The sequence below is a fragment of the Schistocerca americana genome, chromosome 8 (genome assembly GCF_021461395.2).
Source record: "Schistocerca americana isolate TAMUIC-IGC-003095 chromosome 8, iqSchAmer2.1, whole genome shotgun sequence".
In the NCBI taxonomy this organism is placed as follows: Eukaryota; Metazoa; Arthropoda; class Insecta; order Orthoptera; family Acrididae; genus Schistocerca; species Schistocerca americana.
In genome coordinates, this window is record NC_060126.1 from 171,683,403 (window position 1) to 171,705,791 (window position 22,389).

Sequence of the window (22,389 nt, forward strand, 5' to 3'; positions counted from 1 at the left end):
CCGAGTTCGAGTCTCGGTCCAGCACACAGTCTTTATCTGCCAAGAAGTTTCATATATGCTGCGGAGTGAAAACGTCATTCTAGAACCATTCGATGTATTAAAACGTTAATTTTGTTGTACAGTTTGCCGTTCTTATTGATCTGTGCGGCTGATCCCGGCGGAGGTTCGAGTCCTCCCTCGGGCATGGGTGCGCGTGTGTTTGTCCTTAGGATAATTTAGGTTAAGTAGTGTGTAAGCTTAGGGACTGATGACCTTAGCAGTTAAGTCCCATAAGATTTCACACACATTTGAACAATTTGAACTGAGTTCAACCCGCTTGCTAACAGCGCTCGGCAGACCGGGTGGTCACCCATCCAGCTCGACAGCGCTTAACTACGGTGATCTGACGGGCACCCGTGTTACCACAGGACCATTCGACATTTCTCAACATGCCTCATGACATTTTGAACATGACGAAGGGCGCTGGATTTAACGACTGTTCACGTCCCCATCTGATTTAGCACAGGGCAGTCACACATGCTGCCTCCTTGAGGCTTCACATTTTAAGTCCTCGTAATTCTCCTGTCATAACATCCACTGACTCCTTATTCTTTCCTCAGATGGAGAGACCATTACGTGAGTTGCATTTTAAGAATGACGACAAGGTGGTCTTAGAGGTGGAACAGTTCCTGAATAGCCAGAATGCGGACTTCTACAACCAAGGACTCCGAGAAGTCTTACCGTGTTAGGGAAAATTGATCGCATGGAAGAACGAGTATACAGAGGAGGGCTAATAAAATCATCGATCCCTCCATTTCCGAGTGGTAAGCTCGGCTCACTGCCATGCGCAGGAGCCGGGTTCGATTTCCACTACTGACAGGGATTTTACAAAGTTGAGAGGACTGGAAAAGGGAGCTTTCAGGCTGGTGACATTAATTGAGGAGCTAGTTAACTGTAGTAGCGGCTCCAGATCACGAAAATCACGAAAAATGGTAACGCCCGGGAGAGCTGTGTACGGAGGGAGGGTGGCATGACGGTACTGATGGGTTTGTGAGCGGAGTTTAACACTATCACCAAGTTTCATGCTTGCAACTCCATTTTTTCCGATGTCATAATTAAAATTTTGTACAAGTGTATAACGCCCGAAGAGAGCTATAACGCCACCTAGGGGAAAAAAATAAAACGAAAAACAAGAAGTAATGGAAAGACGGTTTATCTATTCCTGAGCTGGTAACTGGAATAGCGGTTTATCAACACTTTCTATTTTTAATTGTTTTGCATGTTTAAAGGGTTCTACTCGTAGTGCGTTTATAAATTAATTCTGAATCAAACTGAGAATAATCGAAATTAACCGTCTCTTTTGAAGAGCGAGCTGACACCATAGCAATGCGTAGCCGATGCAGGGTCAGTGTGTTGGGCAACAAGCTCCGCCAGCACTGCGGTTCATAAATATGGCCGTAAGAGGGAGGGTGCCGTGACCTCGGCTACGCAGATAAAACCGTCTGACCTCGGCGAACCCGATAGCCAGTTCGCCGAAACCGTCGCCTCTGACAGGCGTCCGACTATACTCATATTCCGAAAAAATTCAGAGCAGAAAGCGAACAAACAACGGCTCGAGTCCTCATGCTATGTCCCAGACCCGTAACTGATTAGTGCTCTTTATGTTTGGTTAAATCGCACTCAGCTAGGCGGCACATCGACTGTTTGTACTTCGCGATGAGTATTGACCTAGGTACCTGACATACGGCCGGGAGAGCGGTGTGCTTACCGCATATCTGCATCTATGACGCCCCTGTGGGCTGATGACGACACGGCGGCCGGTCGGTACCGTTCCACCTTCGTGGCCTGTTCGTGCGGAGTTTAGTATTATGTTGAGAACTGATCCATGACAGATATTCCTTTATTCCACTGTCACGTCGACTGTAACACGCAGATCCTCGAACAGCAGGACTCTTCCTGCGTTGTCAGTTCTTCACAGACAGATGGTCTACCATTCCGTTGTTCGTCATGTAGACCTGCCTGAACACACTGGAAATGCCCGACTACCACCCACTGTGTCATATGACGCTGTAATGTTACCGTAGATTTCTACCAACCCAGCATGGACTGCTGGAGAAACCGAATTACCGTACCCAACGATATCCCAATCAACTGTGGGTTTTGCCATTTTAATTTAGCTCCTCTACCAACGTTCTTCGGCGTTGTGGTGGGTGGATTTAATTGTGTACCAGGACTGCAGAGATGTACCTATCAACAAATGACTATTAATATGAAATTAACTCGAAACAAGGGCCGTGGAGTAGATAAAATTGCATCAGAAATATTGAGATTCTTGGGATAGCTAACTATGGCAAAATTATTCCAAATGGTGTACAAGATAAAAGACAGGCGAAATACTCTGAGACTTCAAGTGGAGTGCATTAATTCCAGTTTCAAAGAGGGCAGGTGCTGACAAGTGTGAATATTGTAGAACTATCAGTTTAGTAACTCATGTTTGCAAGAGACTGACACGAATTATTTACAGAATAATGCAAAACTTGGTAGAAGCCGACCTCAGAGAAGACCAGTTTTGTTTCCGGAGAAACGTAGACTCGCGCGAGGCAGTACAGAGCCTACGATTAATCTTAAAAGATAGCCTGAAAAAACACAAGCCTACGTTTACAGAGTTCGCAGAGCTAACATGTGTAAAGAGAGATTTTGACAGTATTGACTGGAAAACAATTTTTGAGATTATGAAGATAGCAGGCACAAAAATACGTGTAGCGAAATGTTATTCATATCTTGTTCAGAATTTGGTCTGCAGTTCTAAGACTCGAAAAACATGAGATGGAAGGAACAGTTGGGAAGGAAATGAGATAGGATTGCAGCGTATCCCCGATGTTATTCGGTCTGTACATCGAGCAAGCTCTAAAGAATACCAAGGGGAAATTTGGAGATGGAATTAAAGCTCAGGGAGAAGAAATAAAAACTTCGAAGTTGACCAATGACATTGTAATTTTGTCAAGGACGGTAAAGGACTTGGGAGAGCCACTGAACGAAATGCATAGTGTCCTGGAAAGAGGTTATAAGATGAACACCAACAATAGTGAAGCAAGGGTAATAGAATGTAGTTGTATTAAATTCAATGATTCTAGAGCAATTGGGTTAGGAAATCAGACACTAAGAGTAGTGGATGAGTTTTGCTGTTAAATGTCGATGGATATAAAATACAAACTGGTTGTAGCACGAATAGTATTTCTGAAAAAAGGAGTGTTATGAAGTTTTTTCTTAGAGTGTTTGTCTAGAGTGTAGCCTTGTAGAGAAGTGAAACATCGACGATAGAAGAGAATAGAAATTTTTGGAATGCGGTGATACAGAAAAAAAGTGAAGAATAGTCTACAGACCGAGTAACTGATGAGGAGGCACTGAATCGAATTGGGGAAAATTAAATTTTCTGCAGCATCAAGGAATAATCAATTTGGAAATGGAGGAAGTGTGCCGGTTAAATATTGTAGAGAGAGATCGAAGGGTGAAAACGGTAAGAAAGTCCAAATGGACGTGGTTACAGTATTATTTAGAGACAAAGACGCTTGCACAGGATATATTAGCGTGCAAAGCTACGTTATACACTTCACGAACGGAAGTCGGCAACAACAACAAAAACAACAACAACTATGTGGCATAAATTACATATTTGATGATTCATGCTGTTTCTTCCCAGTGATGTTTCTTGAACTTGCGTTTTGGCCTTCTTTGTGCCCCCCCCCCCCCCCCCCCTGTAGTTGCCCGTTGTACTGAAACAAAATTGATCAGAGGGACAGTCTCTCTCAGTCAAGACAATGCTTAAGACGTCACTCGCAGGCAGTCACGCACGTCTGTCGCAATATGTTAAGGAGGCGGCACGCGTGGAAATACGCACGAACGTACTGAATGCAAGCGGGGCTCGCGTATTCAAGGCCAGGAGTAGGCGCAAGTCGTCCACGGCTCGTTACTCTTCCTGTGTCTACACAGAGTGAACGTCCTGGCCTTGGGGAGCGACAGACAGCCAGGGGGCTGTTATATAAACCGACTTAGCACTATAGGAGACAGCCAGTCTTCTCTAGACTTCTCTATGGTTAGGATTCTTAGAAATTTAGAGCAAGTCGTAGAGTACCATACAACGCACTAAGAGCTGTCGGAACATGATTGTATCCATGGTGTTAACTATAAATAATGGTTAACTGCTCATGTAACGCTAACCAAGATTATCTGGTCTTACAGAATGTTGTCGTGCTCTTCAGTCTAAAACTGGTCTGATGCAACTGTTTACGCTAGTCTTTTTTGTGTAAGTGTGGCATGCGTACTGTAAGACCTTCGGTACACACACCATCGGTTTATTTAACTTGTCGCTCTAGCGAAGTAAGCGAGTGTCAGCAATATGTCTCGTGGTCTTATTGTGGCGTGTTTATCTTCTGCCGTTAGGTCAGACGATAGAAATGCCAATTGCACGCTTAGAGTAGCAGATTGACGGTGACCAACTTTAAACAGAATTTGATTAATTTTCACACACATTTATTAAAATAATAAAAATCATAAACCTTACTTAACTTGATTCTGGATGCTATTTACAATTGACAATCTGAAGTTCCTTTGGTCTTGGTACGTTAATCTTATTCTCACATATCTCTGATACTTGACAAAGTATCTATACATTTATCTTCATGGCTATGTACAGGAATATGATAATCTTATTAGGCGCAGACTGAAACTTGACAATAGACTGGTGCAGACTAATACAGAATAATGCAGACTGGTACAGACAAAGGCAGACTGACTAATCGGAGGTCTGTACACTCGTTATAATACCTCGCGCGTTCAGGTATCACTGCGCGAGTGTGATCCGCAAGGAGAAAAGGTTCTACGTTAGCAGCAATCTCATTCGGCGGAAGCAGAATTTGGTCCGTCTCTAAGACAGCGCCATCTCGTAGTGCGGAGACGGACGAGCGCTGCGCCTGCGCTGTTGTGCTTAGCGGGGCGCACTCTAGTGAGAAAGTTGTGTACGCGCTGACTACGCGGAACTATGTACACAACAGTAAGCTTCTGCATATCTGCGCAACTACTGCAAGCTATATCCATTCACACCTGCTTGCTCTATTCAAGGCTTGGTTTTCCTTTACGATTTTTTACCCCGCACACTTCTCTCCACGAGCGAACTGACAATCCCTTGGAGCGTCAGGATGTTTCCTATCAACAGATGTCTTCTTCACGTTGTACCGTCAACTTAATTTTTCCTCAATTCGACTCAGAACCTCTTCTTTAGCTATTCGATCTACGCATATAATTTACGACATTCTTCTGCAACACCACATTTCAAAAGCTTCATTTCTCTTCTTGTCTGAGCGGCTAATCGACCACGTTGAACTTACGTACAAGACAGTACAGACAAATACCTCCAGAAAATACTTCCTAACATTGAATTTTATGTTAGATGGTCACAAATTTCTCTTTTGCAGAAACTCTTCTTTTCCAACTGTCTGCTTGAATTTTTTATCCTCTGTACTTCGTCCATCATTGGTTATTTTGCTGCCCAAATAACAAAACTCACCTAGAACTTTTAGTGACTCATTTGCCAATCTAATTCTGACAACATCGCCATATTTAATACTGTATTCCACTAGTCTCCTTTCAGTTTTGTTGACATTCATCTTATAATCTCTTTTCAAGACACTATCCGTTCGGTTCAAATGATCTTCCAAATCCCTTCTGACAGAACTACAATGTTACCGCCCAACTGCAAAGTTTTTATTTCTGCTGCATGAATTTTAATTCCCTTCCAAAAATGCTTCATAATTTCCTTTGCAGTCTGCTGAATGTAAAAATCCAATAACACTGGGCAGAAGCTACAACCCCAACTCACTCCCTGCTCAACTATTGCTTCCTTTCCGTGCCCTACAATTCCTACAGATGCAGTCTGGTCTGTGTACAGGTAGTATCGCTGGTAACTTGAGCGTTGCACAGAGTGTATTGCAATCAACGCTGTAAAAACCTTGCACTGGATCTACAAATGCCATAACCGTAGATTTGCCTTTCTTCTGCCTAAGATGAGTCGTAGAATCACTATGACCCCAAGACTGCCTTCGTTTCTCCGGAACCCATATTGACTTTCCCCAAGGTCGGCTTGTACCAGTTTCTCAATTTTGCAGTCAACACATATTAACGTGTTGGAACCTGCCTTCATTGGAATAGGAAAATTAACTCTAAAGAGTTAGATTAATATATAATTGGATGCACAATAAGATCAGTTGTTTCCATAACCTAGTAATTTACCATGTCAGAATAGAGATAATCAAGTAATACCTGAAAGGCGTATCTAATAAAAGAAAATTAATATTTTATTTTTTTGATTCACAGTTGGCTGTCCTGTTTGTGCGAAAAACTACTAAATTTAATCCATGAATTCTGAACCCTTCTCCGGAAATGATTTTGAGTTGTTCTCTCTCTGGTTAGGACGTTGTTTCTATATTTCTAATATATGAATGAAAGTACAACGTAACAAACCGCCAGATATTACGGATTTTATTTACGGCGCAGTTGGAAAGCGTTTCTTCGGCATCAGACAAGAGTTCCGGTCCGTACCACACTTGCCGGCCGAAGTGGCCGTGCGGTTAAAGGCGCTGCAGTCTGGAACCGCAAGACCGCTACGGTCGCAGGTTCGAATCCTGCCTCGGGCATGGATGTTTGTGATGTCCTTAGGTTAGTTAGGTTTAACTAGTTCTAAGTTCTAGGGGACTAATGACCTCAGCAGTTGAGTCCCATAGTGCTCAGAGCCGTTTGAACCATTTTTTGTACCACACTTGCATTGCGCTTGGAAAACAGATGATGTCGAAATGAGTGGAATGTTCTAAGTGCATCAGTTTAATTGCAGTCCACTTTTAGTGTATTAGCAAGAAGAAATATTTTAGAACTGATGCGACATGCTTCTAAACAAATATTACGTACAGTGCCTAGCGAAGGATACATATCAGTATTATCGAATTTCTTTCCTATAGCATTCGCGAATTGAGCGGGAGAAAAGGACTGTCTAAATGCCTCTTTAGGCTGCTTAGCTTCTGTTATATTTCTCTCATGGTCCCTACATAAAATATACGTTCGTGGCAGCATTGTGGTCCACAGTCAGCTTCGAATTCCAAATTTCTTCCGAAGATTCCCATTTAAGTTCCCCAAGCATTTCTGTCTTTTGTACTGGTTTTAGCAACCTATCACGATTCTAGCAGAGCGACTGTGAATTTTTTAATGTCGGCTATTATGTCTGCTATGAAAAAGAACTGCAAACAATGGAAAAATATTCTAGAATTTTGCTGCAGCAGCGTTCTGCTTTTCGCTCTGTACTTTCCTCGGGAGAACTTCACTTGAGCTTAACAAATTAACTGCTTACGAACTACACCAGAGATATTACCAACATATAACGTCTCCTAGTTTATACAGAGATGTTATATGTTTCTTCCGATTTATTATATGCAAATATTATTGTAAACAGTGAAAAACAATATCTGTTGATGCATAAGTTTACAATAAATGCTTTTAATTTGTGACGGCTAAGAAATATGTATGCTAGAACCATAACAACTAAACAAGAAAAGGTTATAATAATCTTTGCACATCATGAGACGAGAAAACATATCTCGGTAAAGCAGTCTGTGAAAGCTGGTAAACATGGAATAAGCTCTTATGTGCTATCGAGGTAAGGATTGAGCGATGATGCACAAGACTGCAGGTACGCCACACCAATTTCAAAATATTTTTTCCTACTAATCCGCCACAATCATTCTCCCGTATTTCCATCCCCATTCTAGAATATTTCGGTATAACTGGTTTTCTCGGGAACAGATACCAACACGTATATGTGTTAATTTCTAATGATTTCTATACATGAGAAGCGGTAATTTCCAAGAATGATTGCATATCGAAGTTGCTGGGTCCAAACGAAACATATCGAACGTGCGATCGTAAATCGATCATGCGACTCTGGTGGCGGGTGTTGTGATCAGTTATTTGTGATCGTCATTTTTATCCGCTTCCTGTCGTTCCCTTAGTTGCTCTAAATTACGTACCTCCGCCAATTATTTGTGAATTTCTAGAGAATCCCAGACGATTTATGTGGTTACTGAGTGGGATGTCTGGTGCTCTTGACGTTTCTTCGGCGGATTCTCTCACATGTAAAAATCTAATTCCATATTTATCCAACGTAGAAAATTGATCGACTTTTTGTCGCAAATATGGAGTACTGCTGGACGAGGAAAGAAGGGACTGTGTAGACTGTGGCGGTGCGAAGTGTGTAAAACTTACTAAGAACAGTTTCGATGCTGAAATACCGTTTACAATTTCATTGTGGACAGTGCGGAAAACGAACGAGTATGAGGAAGAATGATCGGCACTTATGCAGTTTAGCAGGTACGGAAAAAATTTTTCATTTTTTTTCAAAATTTGATCGATTATAGTCAAATTTGATACGCTGATTACGAATACGATATTTATTTTCGCCCCAGTCAATTATTTACATCAAAAAAATTGTTTTAAATTTTTTAAAATTTTTTTATTTTTTTTATTTTTCAATATTTTGTCGATTACAGTATACGTTCATTTTAACGGAACGGTAGGTACGTATTTTTACTAATTAACCACAATCAATACTCTTGCTCATCAAACGCCAGTGCAAAATTAACAAACTTTTAACTAAATTTAGCAAAATAAAAATGAAACGTAATCACTGTGCTGCTTCGGGATACACTAAACGAACGTGCTCAACCAAGTTATGAAATGCATCCTTTTGAAAACGCTGACGCCACAAAAATTCTGCCAAATAGTTATCTAGCATAGTACGATGGGTACCGAACCTGCGTTTGTTTTCTTCCTTGGCTTTCTGCCAAACAGATTCTACGTGATTGGTTGTAGCGTGAGTAAGGGGGTCAACGAAATTAATCGAATGGTTTACAGTCAAATGCTGATATCCCAGATTACCCACTGTCTTGTATGCTGCCCACAAATCCGAGACAACAGTAGTACCAGGGAGCACGAACTGTTGCAAAATAGGCAACAAAGTGCCAGCATCGCGTCTGTCTACAGTCACCATGAAACTTTCCTTTGTTTCCACATCGAAACCACCAAAAACCCATTGTTCTCTAACGCGATGACCACGTTCGTACTTTCGACGAACAAAACAACTTTCGTCGATCTCCACAATATGACCTCTGCCTCCCAGAACGATCGGATTGAGCAACAAATATTCGTGACAAATGTCCCTACAAAATTGTTTCCAATCAACAATCGTATGGGCACTTCCGATTTCCAACTCCCTCTGTAAAAAGTCCTGCTTATGTACATCATAAGCCCACAGATACATCAGTTGCAAGATCTTGGAAACTTCAATATGGCTTCCCGAAAAGAATGAAAATTTTCGAATTGATGCTTGTTTCCTACAAACTCGACCTGCTGAACAACGCCAGATGACACCATCCATAGAATTATTGTTTTCTAATCGCATTTCGTTGTATCCCACGCAGTTGCCATCACAAATCATCACACTTTTCAACAACCCGTGTTGTTGAGCCCAGTTAATCGCCTTCCCATTAGTGGCCGATATTTCGAATAAGTTTTTGAGGCGAAATTCCGTAAGATTTGGAAATCTATTTGCCATATTCAAATGAACCTTTCAGAATATTGTCGACTAGCAAATCGTGTTCAAAGCAACGAATTCGACACGACAGACTACCAGTGTATTTGTTTCAGTTTAAACCTTTTTTTAGTTTAAATCTTTGCCTAGCGTATCCCGAAGCTGTAAAGTAATCCGTTTTGTTTTTATTTCTACTCACTTTCGTTTAAAATTATGAGCAGCATATTCTCATCATCAACTCATTAAATGAAAATGGATGTTATATTCGAAATCAGCGCATCAGAATTCACTATATCGACAAAATATTGAAAAATAAAAAAATTTTAAAAAAATTTATCAATTTTTTTCAAAATTTGATCGATTATAGTCAAATTTGATACGCTGATTACGAATACGATATTTATTTTCGCCCCAGTCAATTATTTACATCAAAAAAATTGTTTTAAATTTTTTTAAATTTTTTTATTTTTCAATATTTTGTCGATATAGTGAATTCTGATGCGCTGATTTCGAATATAACATCCATTTTCATTTTCCCTTGACCGTCGGCGATATCTTCTGCCCGATAAGCGCGGCGCTGCCGATGACGCAACATTGCGTAATACACTAACTAATCAGTATTTTCAAATCATAGGCGGCCGTTGCCGCGGCCGCATTCCAAAAAAAAAAACTCCCAACCTAACCTCAAGTGGGCTACGCTACAGAACAATTTATGCAGTTTAGCAGGTACGGAAAAAATTTTTCATTCCAAATGTATCTGGCTTGGAGAGCTTTGTGGGTGAATATGTAAAGTTTGTTGGTGATTGTACTTTGTATTTTCATAAATAAAGTGATCTGTAGCGTAGCCCACTTGAGGTTAGGTTGGGAGTTTTTTTTTTGGAATGCGGCCGCGGCAGCGGCCGCCTATGATTTGAAAATACTGATTAGTTAGTGTATTACGCAATGTTGCGTCATCGGCAGCGCCGCGCTTATCGGGCAGAAGATATCGCCGACGGTCAAGGGAAAATGAAAATGGATTGAAAAATAAAAAAAATTTTAAAAAATTTAAAACAATTTTTTTGATGTAAATAATTGACTGGGGCGAAAATAAATATCGTATTCGTAATCAGCGTATCAAATTTGACTATAATCGATCAAATTTTGAAAAAAATTGATAAATTTTTTCCGTACATGCTAAACTGCATAAGTGCCGAATGATCTTCCAAATTATCCATCCAGACCACCGTAACGGAGTTTCACATGATTCCAACACCGACGACGAGTAAGGTAAGTCGTCTCCTTTGCAATTACAAGTATTTTTGTAAAGCTCTTCTTTTGTCGCTGTTGTAGCGACCACCATAAACATACTCATAACGCCCGCCACCAGAGTCGCATGATCGATTTACGATCGCAGGTTCGATATGTGTCGTTTGGACCCCACCACTTCGATAGGCAATCATCCTTGGAAATTACCGGTGAGTCAGTACCTCACCACAATGAACGATATGTTGACCTCAATAAAATGGAAAGAGGCCAGAATTATCCTTCACAGATGCTGAACATACGATTTTACAGTAAGATTCATTAAAGTATGACAGTTTACAGTAGAATTATAGTTATATATTAATAAATAATGTTAATTTTTCCACCATTCCCTACTCCGTGTTACAAGTATTCCTCGACTTTGTGCTAAGAGTTATTTAAGAGGCGCACTTCAATTGACTTTTTTAAGGGTTTAATGTTGGCTGTTTCTTTAATCCTAGTGGATATCTGTACAATTTTATTCCCCTGTAGAAAATGCTGTTTTGTCTTTCCTTTATTTACTCTTGGTGAACGTAAGGTAATTCTGCCACGTGGTCCATGTTCGTGAATGGCGCTGTTTGTGAGATAATTACTGATGTTCTTCTTGACGTGCAAAGTAAACTGGTAGATTTTGCCATTAATACAATTAGAATCCCCAGCTGTTTAAACTTATCTTTACAGAAACTCGGTTGCTGTTTTTCGTTTTTATTGTAGTAGCCCTTCCCTGTAATTTGAAGGCTGTGTCCATATTTTGTCCATGCCACCCCAAAAAATGATTCTTTAGCTACAGAAGAGTGCACGTAGGAATATTATGAAACTGTAAAACATTGTATGATACACACTGATGACATGTCTTTTAGAACACAACATTCTCATAACCTTTGCTAGTGAAATGAATTGATTGTATGACATTTTTGGCAGAGAGACCCATGTGGATTTATTTGGCCGCATGGTGCAACTCTTTCTATTTGATACTACTTTGGCGACTTGCGCATCGATAAAGATTAGATGAAATAACGAGGACAACAAAACACCCATTCTCGAGCGAAGAAAATCTCCGATCGGACGTGGGATCGAACCCACGTCCCGGCAGTCTAGACAGCGACACTACCCAATTTCTTTTCATCATTTTATTCATCATTGTTTTCGGTATTTGGTGTGGAAGGATGTCACATGACAGCGTCCGTCGTTGAAAACTTCACTCAGCTTTTTATTACAGAGGGCAGACAGCCTCTGACCGAAAACGCCGAGCTACACTGCCGGCAATCACTAGACCACGCGCTGCAGACTACTTTTGTTACTGTATTTATGGGTTAATTCCGTTTCAGACGACAGTTAATAGTAATTCCTAAAACACACACATTTAATTTTACAGAATTATCTTCAACCTTTAAGAATAAATTCACGCTGTTTTCTTTATTTTCAGTGTAAGTTTAATGTGTGATGACCAATGCTACACATCCTTTAGGATTTGCATTTACTTTGTCTACTAGAAGTTCTGGTGTTTTGTCTGTTATTACAACGTTGTGGTCATCAGCAAAAGGAGTTTTCTCCCTATGTCTAACATTATCTGGAAAGTCACTGATGTGTATCTGGAACAATACTGATGCTAAAATGCTCCCTTGATGGACTGCTATATTAAATTTTGTCAGCACCATCATATTCACTCACCACACTACGCTGTGAAGAGTTCTGGGACTTAATTCACTAATTTAGTGATTAGGAACTTAACGTCACCTTATCTGCTCCCTTTCACTGGGGAAAACTGTTCCTGAAAATTTCATTCCTCTCTAGCTTTCGAACCATCTTCCTTGGAGTTAAGCGTCATCACGTTACCCTACAAAACCCAGCTCCACAACCGTGATCGGTTTCAATGTATTAAGTTGATATTGTTTTGTGATAGACATTAAGTGCACTGTGACGGGCTATACCTGTATCACAGGCCATGACTATGCAAAAACTCAAGTGTTACTTCGGCTGGTAGTGTATCACCACACATTAGTTTGTTTCGATTTTATTGCAAGAGGCAAGAGTAAAAATTGTGTTATATACAGACATGCTTATCCTGCATTAAAGAAAACCTTAATGGGCTGAATTTATTATGTACAGTCTACAACTGAAAACAGCGCACCCGAAGATGAATGTGAGAGCAACGTTATATCACTTCCTGAGTGCAGGTGCCTCGGTGGTACATCTCGGCTCTCTTTGAAGGCATCAACTTTCATCATTAGGTTTTTTTTTTTTTTTTTTTTTTTTAGTCATCGGTCATCAGTCTTTTGATTGGTTTGATGGTTTGATGCGGTCCGCCACGATTTCCTCATCTGTGTGAACCTCTTCATCTCAGAGTAGCACTTGCAACCCACGTCCTCAGTTATTTGTTGGATGCATTCTAATCACTGTCTTCCTCTACAGTTTTTACCCTTTACAGCTCCCTCCAGTATCACATGGTGATGTCTTAACAGACATCTTACCACCCTGTCCAATTTCTTGTCAGTGTTTTCCATATATTCCTTTCCTCGCCGATTCTGCGGAGTATCTCCTCATTAATACACATTTTTTCTATTAAGAACCTTAGGAAAGAACTGCTGCTACGTTGTTTTCACGCCATGACGAACGATGTCAGATCGACGTGATGCAGGAACCGGGCAATCACCCAATTGCGGTTCGCAGGGCACAGATACAGACGAAGAAACATTTCCACTTCGAAGTAGTCGCTGTGTGGAGTACTTCTCAGGGAACTTGCACTGTTCGGTTACTGACGCGTATCCTCTTCAGCTTTTCAGCTTATCAATATTCAAAGAGTTTGCTTCTGAATGTCAGTGTCTTCCCACGACGGTCGCGCTATGCTTACAATGTCTCTGTCAGACCTAGCGTCCTTGGCAGTTAAACGGCTAGTCTCACGGTCCGTTAACAACGTAAGCTGTTGCATCTGTATCTCTGTGTATCAATAGCGCCGAAATTAAATTGAATCAAGTTCAAGATTTCATAATGGCTGGACACGTTAGTCAGTGTTAAAAACACCAGAGACCGAGCGACGTGGCGCAGCATACTGGATTCGCATTCGAGAGGACGACGGTTCAAACTCTCGTCCGCCCATCCTGATTTAGGTTTCCCGTGATTTTCCCAAAATCGCTTCAGACAAATGCCGGGATGGTTCCTCTGAAAGGGCACGGCCGACGTCCTTCCCCTTCCTTCCCTAAACCGATGGGATCGACGACCTCGCTGTTCGGTCCTCTCCCCCAAATCAACCAACCAACCAATGAAAAACACTAGAACAGCTGGGGCAGGTCTAGATACGTACGCATACCAACAGGACAAAAATTTCTTTAATATATTTTCTTTACATGCATATTTTCGGCAGATAAGGGACTTCACAGAAAGGTAATTGCGCAACGCTGTAAGCACCTAGCTCCATCCAATACTGTGTAGCAGTGCTGCACAGTCAGTACAGCGGGCAGAGTTTTGCGTTATAATAGTAGAGTTGGAGAGTTAGATTTTGAGTCTAGATGTAATTATTTTTTATTTTCTAGTTTTACTGTGCGTTGGTATTTACCTTCTTATTTCTTATACAGCAATTACAGAAACTGTTGTACAAAACACGTTCAGTTAGCGTCTACACAGAAATGACAGCACAATGAAAGGTACGCTGTCACTAATAGAGTATTTTAAACTACAATTTAGCGTTCTTACTTGATGCGGTATGCATGTTAACATTTCCGGTTTCATACGTTTCAGGGAGTACTTTTTCTCTCGAATGACAGGGAATTTATTTTTGACCGATTATTGCTCTTCAGGAATATTTCTGACATGTCTGAGCAGTATTTCGTTTTAACGTCAAAAATTGTTATAAGTCATCTTGTGAATGTGTCAGTTCTTCTTATTTCCGTGTTTGCTAATAAAATTGGAGAGAAATTCCGCCTTATGCAAGAACCTCTGTAGTTTCGTTTTCAACACTTTTTGTGCCATCTTCAGTGGGTTTATTTCTTTATTTTCTTTCTGCAAAATTTTTGTTACATGTTAACCTCTGAAGAAACTTCTGGTACAAAATTTTTACATTTGTAAAATGAGAAATTATTGCAAAATATTTTACATTGTTTTGCATGCAGTACAGAGTTGAGACACGTATCACTGAGTTGAGGCATTTTATGTTGTTTTTCTTTACGATATGTCTAAAGGTTCTAGTTTTGTAGTACATTTGGAAATAAAGTGGATGTATACATTTGTTTACATACCTCACATGAAGCCATTGGATGTTTATGCTAGTAGCCTTAGACATACTACGCAATTTACAGCTTGTAATTCGTAAAGAGCAGAACTTTATTTTATTATTTTTCTGTTTATGAAGTATTTCCGACAGAGAATTACTATAGATAGTATTAGTTAGCGTGTTACAGTTTTTGAATTTGTGTTTTTATTATGTTTGTGCCGAGGTAACAGGCTTATTTCTTTCACTTTTGTTACTACGTACACATTTTGTGAAATTTGTTCACCAAGCACAGAGGTTTTCGCCGCCATTTCATGTTGTTGTGGCTATGTAGTGTAGTGTTCATTTGTTTCGTGGCATGTTTGTTTGGGACGTGGCACGCGATTATGAAATGTTGTTGACGTTTGTGGTGCATAAAGAGTGGAGAGAGAGAGACAGAGACAGAGAGAAGAACTTGTCGATAGGGATGTAGAGTGAATGATGTGAAGAATGGTGAGAAGGGAATTAAATTTTAGACTGTCATCATATGCAGCTTTTGGGTGGCCGTTATTTATATAGTTCTTCTTTTGTGGCAAAAGGGAGATTTATTGCACGGTGATGTGAATTCGTTTAGTACTTTCTTTCCTTGGGCTGCTGACTTTTGGATGTGATAGTGTTCATCTATTGTTAATTTTGATATACGCTCTTATCAGTTTTATGGATTTTTAAGTCCGTTTCTATGCTAATTGAATGATGATTATATGCTGTTAGGTGATTTGCAAATGTTGAATATGAGCTATTGCTTTTCAGTGCTCTGAGGTGTTCTATATACCTGCTTCTAAAATTTCTAAGTGTTTGACCCATGTATACAGATCGCGTGCGTAACGACAAAAGCGAAAGAAATAGCCATGTTACCTCGACACAAACAAAGTAAAATCCCACAACTTCAAAAACTGTTTGTAACACGGCAAATAACACGATATATAGTGCTTCTCGGTCGAAATGCTTAATTAACATAAAAATAAAGTTTTGCCGTTTGTGAACGACAAGCTGTAAATTGCATAGCAGACTTAAGGCTACTAGCATAAACATCCAATAGCTTCATGTGACGTATGTCCACTTTATTTCCAAATGTACGACAAAACTAGTACCTTTAGACATATCATAAAGAAAAACAACATAAAATGCCTCAGCTCAGTGATAAGTGTCTCATCTCTGTATTGTATGCAAAACAATATAAAATATTTGACACTAATTACGCAATTTACAAATGTATATATTTTGTACCAAAAGTTTTTTTTTAGATGATAACATGTAACAACAATTTTACAGAAGGAAAATAAACATGGAAACCCACTAAATATAGCACAAAATGCAATGAAACATGTCTGGGTGGAATTAAAACTACAAACGTGCCTTGTATAGGGTGGAATTCCTCTCCAACTGTGGTAACGTATGTGTCGTTGAAGAACAGTAGACGCTACAGCCTTACTGGACAGCCAATAATTAGCAAAGAAAAGAAATTACTTCCAGACCTGGAATCTAACGCAAAACTCCACTCACTACACTAACTGAACAGAACTGTTGCACATTATGTGAATGAAAGCACTTGTCGGATATGTGATTGAAGTGTTGTCATAATGCCACTCTTTGCTGTTGTTTTTCTACCGAAAATATGCACGGGACGAAATTGTGTACCGTTAGTATACAAGGAATCGAGCTGTGACGTCCGACTGCATGAATTTTGATTCACCCTGTAGGACTCAGATTGTTGATAGGGACACGATATCGAACGAGACTAACTATACTTTACTCATTAGTAATATCGCAAGAAAATTATGAATGGAAAATATCGGTACCTTGAGGTATCGATACTTATGGTTGATAAAAAGATTGCGCTAGATAGTCTTTATCAACTCCAGTCTCTCCATCTCAGTTTTAAGAATTTATAATGCAGAAACATAATCTACAATAGAGATAGTTGATTTTCACAAATTTTAAATACGAGGGAATGTCGAAAGGTAATGCCTCGGAATTTTTTATGTAAAAACTCTTACAGCTTTTTAAATAAAACAAACGTTATTAACATGCAAAACTTTTATTCTTCATGTCTACGTATTTGCAGCCGTTTGCCGCTTGAGAACTCCGAACTGTAGCATGCAACATGGCGGTGTGTAACGTAACTATGTCGTTGCGTGACAAACAGCGTGCTGTAATCGAGTTTCGAATTCGAAGAGTCATCCACACATTGAGCACTCTCTCCTTCAGCATGACAATTCCAGACCACAAATGAGCTCTGCGAGTTCATCCTCAATACAGTTCCGGCTTTGCCCCATCCGATTTTCACCTGTTTACAAAAATTAGAGAACACCCTCGAGTGATGAAACGGTGCAGGAAGAGGCGAGATCGTGGCTCCGTCAACAAAGTCAAACATTCAACGAATTGGTCCCTTGTTGGGATAGATGTTTTCGTTGAGAAATAAACATGTAACTATGAAGAATAAAGATGTAGAATATTCATAGCGTTAGTATGGTTTTAAAAATTTTAAGAGTTTTTCACATGAAAAATTCGGAGGCATTACTTTTCAGTTCGCCCTAGTACATTCCATACGATACCTGCTATGATATAAAAGTCGCAACTGATAAGTGTCGAGCAAAAATGTTCGGTATCCAGATTGAATGAAATTATACCATACGAAGAAGTTCCCCCACTTTTTCCGTGCCCCAAATTGTGGGTTATGTAGGCAGTAATCACTACGCTGAAATCAAGAAGATATCTGGGAACGGACAGGTCTGGCGAACTATATCAAAGCAAAATTAGTGTCGTAGACCGAAACAACAAGAAAAAAATTTAATACAAAAAATCTGGGTAGTGTGAGTAGGGCTCGGTCTCCGAGGGTTCTGTACAAACTTAAATATGTAAATAGACAGTTCGTCCGTCCCGAGAATCGATGGTCTCGACGATTTTCTCCTGCTATCGATATTGGTACTGACAAGATATCTGTCTGAAGAATTCCAAGAATTCGAGAATGTATTAATTTCGTGCTTTAAGTTTAAAATTTTTGTGTGATTTTGTATTCGTTATTGTAATTTATCACTTACTTTACTAATTTTGGAGTTGTATTCACATGCTTTGCTAACTGGCAATTGCAGGCGGTTTGATTTCGTTTGCTGTCGTTGCTTTGTTGCTTTTGCGATTACCGATACGACTTGACGGAAGTCTGCTGAGAAGAAAACGGTACTGAAGGCCATAGGGCTACCGATGTTATGAGAATGTCGATTTATTCCGTGGAACACTTCCATGGATATTGTATGGGACATTGAAACCTCATCCCTAAAATGGAAGTGAAATCGTGCATCACTTACGAGTGTTACTTTACCTTAAAACGATACAGATGCTGTACGCATAGTAAAGATAGACTCTCAGGGATTGCAGGATGAGCCGGCGTGGCGCAAAAGTCAGGTAGTTTTACGCCTGTTATCTCTAGATAGCAAATGCATCGATTTCACGGCGACAAGGAACTGCACTTCATCGTAGCACGAAGTATTTGTAAATTATACACACAAAGCATCCTCGTGAGTCACTCTCTTTATTACTGAAAACAAGATACAAATCCCTGCAGTAGTTACTGAGATTTTTGACAGATTACAATGCAATGTAAGTTTCTAATCGCAAAAGAATATTTTTATGCGATATAATTACAAATTAAGAATTTTCGGATTTTTTTCCTTAACTATACCGTAAAACCTTGCTTCTTGGCAAATTTTATGGTGCTAGGTCAACGGTAAGTGCCCTGTAGGTTTTGATGAGTGAGTTTGGGAGTATCATAAAATGCCCGTAATTTTTAATGCATTGACATCACTCACTCCGTCTTCAGGCCACGAGTGGCTTACCGGGACCATCTGACCTCCGTGTCATCCTCAGTGGAGGATGCGGACAGGAGGGGCGAGGGGTCAGCACACCGCTTTCCCGGTCGTTATGATGGTATTCTTGACCGAAGCCGGTACTATTCGGTCGAGTAGCTCATCAATTGGCATCACGAGGCTGAGTGCACACCGAAAAATGGCAACAGCGCATGGCGGCCTCGATGGTCACCCATCCAAGTGCCGGCCACGCCCGACAGCGCTTAACTTCGGTGATCTCACGGGAACCGGTGTATCCACTGCGGCAAGGCCATTGCCCCTTAATGTATGGACATAGAAGGTTAAATTTCTTACGCCGCCAAGGGATCGAAGATCTTAGTATGTGACATAAATTTCAACTTGATATCCCTAACCTTACCTGAGAGAAAGTGGGTCTTAACAATCGGACAGACAGACCGACAGACAAACGGACAACGATCTCGTAGGGGTTCCATTCTTACCGACTGAGATACGAAACCATAAAAAAACTATCGCTTCTGCTGTCCTGGGTTATCAGTAAGACTATTTTAAAAATTGCATGGGTAGTCCTACCGCTTTGAGTTTCAAAATACGTTTCTGCAATTACACGTGCGCCATTCGTGAGACAAACACATCTTTTCTAGTTTGCGTGAGGTATTAAACTTTCGGCAGGATTAATGAGACCAGCTCTTGAAGGAAAAAAGGGGGTCTGATAAGAATTGTTCATAAAAAATGCTTTGAGTTCATTCCGAAAGTTTAATCAATGGCACACCGGAAAATTAAGAGAGGAAGTTCAGCGAAATTCTCAAGATCAGGCAGAGCTTATTACTGAAACTTCATAGCGAATGGTTTGTGATCTCTGAGGTCCTACTGAACAGTGACACATATCTTATAATTCTCAGCTTTTCATCTGATGAACACCCAACCACGTTCACCTCGGCTGAAGAACGAAAGTCGCATTCTGAAATCAAATGGTAGTCTTTGATTCTGTGATGTGACCTCCAAAATTAAATTACATAGCTTTATGGCACGCCAAATAACCTGAATGCTGCACTGCGTTTCAAAGTGCCACAGATATATGATACTATTTTTCAAAACTGCTACCAAGTCTCTGCAAAAAAACATTCCGAACTACGAGTTGTTCAATTTCACGACGATAGAAATCCGCTCCTCAGTTTCTGAACGATTCGAAGCCCGCTGTGTGGATGTCATCGCTGGAAAATTTCTCGCTCCCTCCTCCCCCCATTTCAGATGTTCTTTCAGCTTGCCGAAAATATGGAAATCGCATGGTGCAAGATCCGGACTTCGTCATCGGCATCGCCCACATCTGTGTGGCCTTGGAGAAACGTGTTGGCATCGTTTTACTATGTACAGAAACGACATTGCAACTGGTCCGTATACTGCCAGAATTTCACGATGAATCTGTCAGTAATTTAGACATTTTTACCCACAAGAATCGCATTTTTCCATATAATTCAACTTTGGAATACGTTTCCAGTTGCTGCGTCATTTCAGTCCGCACTGTGATGCACATTATTCGTGTTGCAGTATGGTTCAAATGGCTCTGAGCACTATGGGACTCAACTTCTGAGGTCATTAGTCCCCTAGAACTTAGAACTAGTTAAACCTAACTAACCTAAGGACACCACACACATCCATGCCCGAGGCAGGATTCGAACCTGCGACCGTAGCGGTCTCGCGGTTTCAGACTGCAGCGCCTAGAACCGCACGGCCACTTCAGCCGGCGTGTTGCAGTAGAACTGTGTCTGCAGGTAAGCAGGAACATAAACACTCTTGCGCGTTCGTTTTAACATCGGACGATATGTGTAACATAGTTTTTGAAGTCCGGACATGTGAGTGTCAGGCCAACAAATTACTAGTGGAGTTTCGTGAGAAGTCTTGATCGTACGTGTTGTTGTTATTATGATCTTCTGTTCAAAGACTGGTTTGATGCAGCTCTCCATGCTACTCTCTCCTGTGCAAGCCTCTTCATCTCCGAGTAACCACTGCAACCTACATCCTTCTGAATCTGCATACTGCGTTCATCTCTTGGTCTCCCTCTACGATTTTTACGCTCCCCCCCTCCCCCCCCCCCCCCCCCCCCCCCGTTACTCAGACTTCCCTCAAGTACTAAATTGGTAATTCTTGATGCCTCAAATAGTATCCTACCAACCAATTCCTCCTTCTTGTCACGTTGTGCCACAAATTCCTCTTCTCGCCAATTCTGTTCAGTATCTCCTCTTTAGTTACGTGATCTACCCATCTAGTCTTGAGCATTCTTCTGTAGCACCACATTTCAAAAGCTTCTATTCTCTTCTTGTCTAAACTGTTTATCGTACATGTTTCTCTTTCATCCATGCCTACAATTCATACATATACTTTCAAAAAGGACTTCCTGACACTTAAATCTATACTCGATGTTAACAAATTTCTCTTCTTCAGAAACGCTTTCCTTGCCATTACATTTTATACCCTCCCTACTTCGACCATCATCAGTTCTTTTGCTCCCCAAATAGCAAAACTCCTTTCCTACTTCAAGTGTCTCATTTCCTAATCTAATTCCCTCAGCATCATTTGATTTAATTCGATTACATTCCTTTATCCTCGTTTTGCTTTTGTTGACGTTCATCTTATATTCCTAATTCAAGACACTGTCCATTCCGTTTAGCTGCTCTTCCAATTCCTTTGCTGTCTATGCCAGAATTACAAAATCATCGGCTAAGCTCAAAGTTTTTATTTCTTCTCCTTGCACTTTAATTCCTACTGCAAATTTTTCTTTTGTTTCCTTTATTGCTTGCCCGGCATACACATTGAATAACGTCGGAGATAGGCTACAACCCTGTCTCACTTCCTTCTCAACCACTGTTTCCGTTTCATGTCCCTCGACCGTTATAACTGCCATCTAGTTTCTGTACAAATAGTAAATAGCCTTTCGCTCTCTGTATTTTACTCCTGCCATTTTTGGAATCTGAAAAAGCGTATTCCAGTCAACATTGTCAAAAGTTTTCTCTAAGTGTACAAATGCTAAAAACGCAGGTTTCCATTTTCTTAGCCCACTTTCTATGATAGGTCATAGGGTCACTATTGCCTCGCGTATTCCTACATTTTTCCAGAATCAAATCTGTTCTTCCCCGACGTCAGCTTCTATCAGTTTTTCCATTCATCTGTAAAGGATTCGCTTTAGTTATTTACAACGGTGACTTATTAAACTGATAGTTCCTTTGGAATTTGACTTATCATATTCTGCTTGATGTATGAGCGTATGTAAAATGCAAACTTCCACGCCCGAAATATTCACAGTTAATAAAATATTCCGGGCTATTACGCCGTGGTGAAGGGATTTCACTTTAAAACCTGACGTTTCGTCCCCATCTGAGGAGGACATTTTCAAGGGGGATCGTAGCTTTGTTGAATGTCCGATTTCCACCCTGGCTTGC

At 40.5% G+C, this 22,389-nt stretch overlaps 1 protein-coding gene and 1 pseudogene across 2 annotated transcripts in view; one reads left to right on the plus strand and one right to left on the minus strand.

The window, feature by feature from the left end:
- The window catches only part of LOC124544669 (aquaporin AQPAn.G-like), a 197,466-nt gene that overhangs the window by 84,811 nt on the left and 90,266 nt on the right, over positions 1-22,389 (plus strand). The gene's annotated exons all lie outside the window — the stretch shown is intronic.
- Positions 19,135-19,252, minus strand: LOC124546168 (annotated as a pseudogene).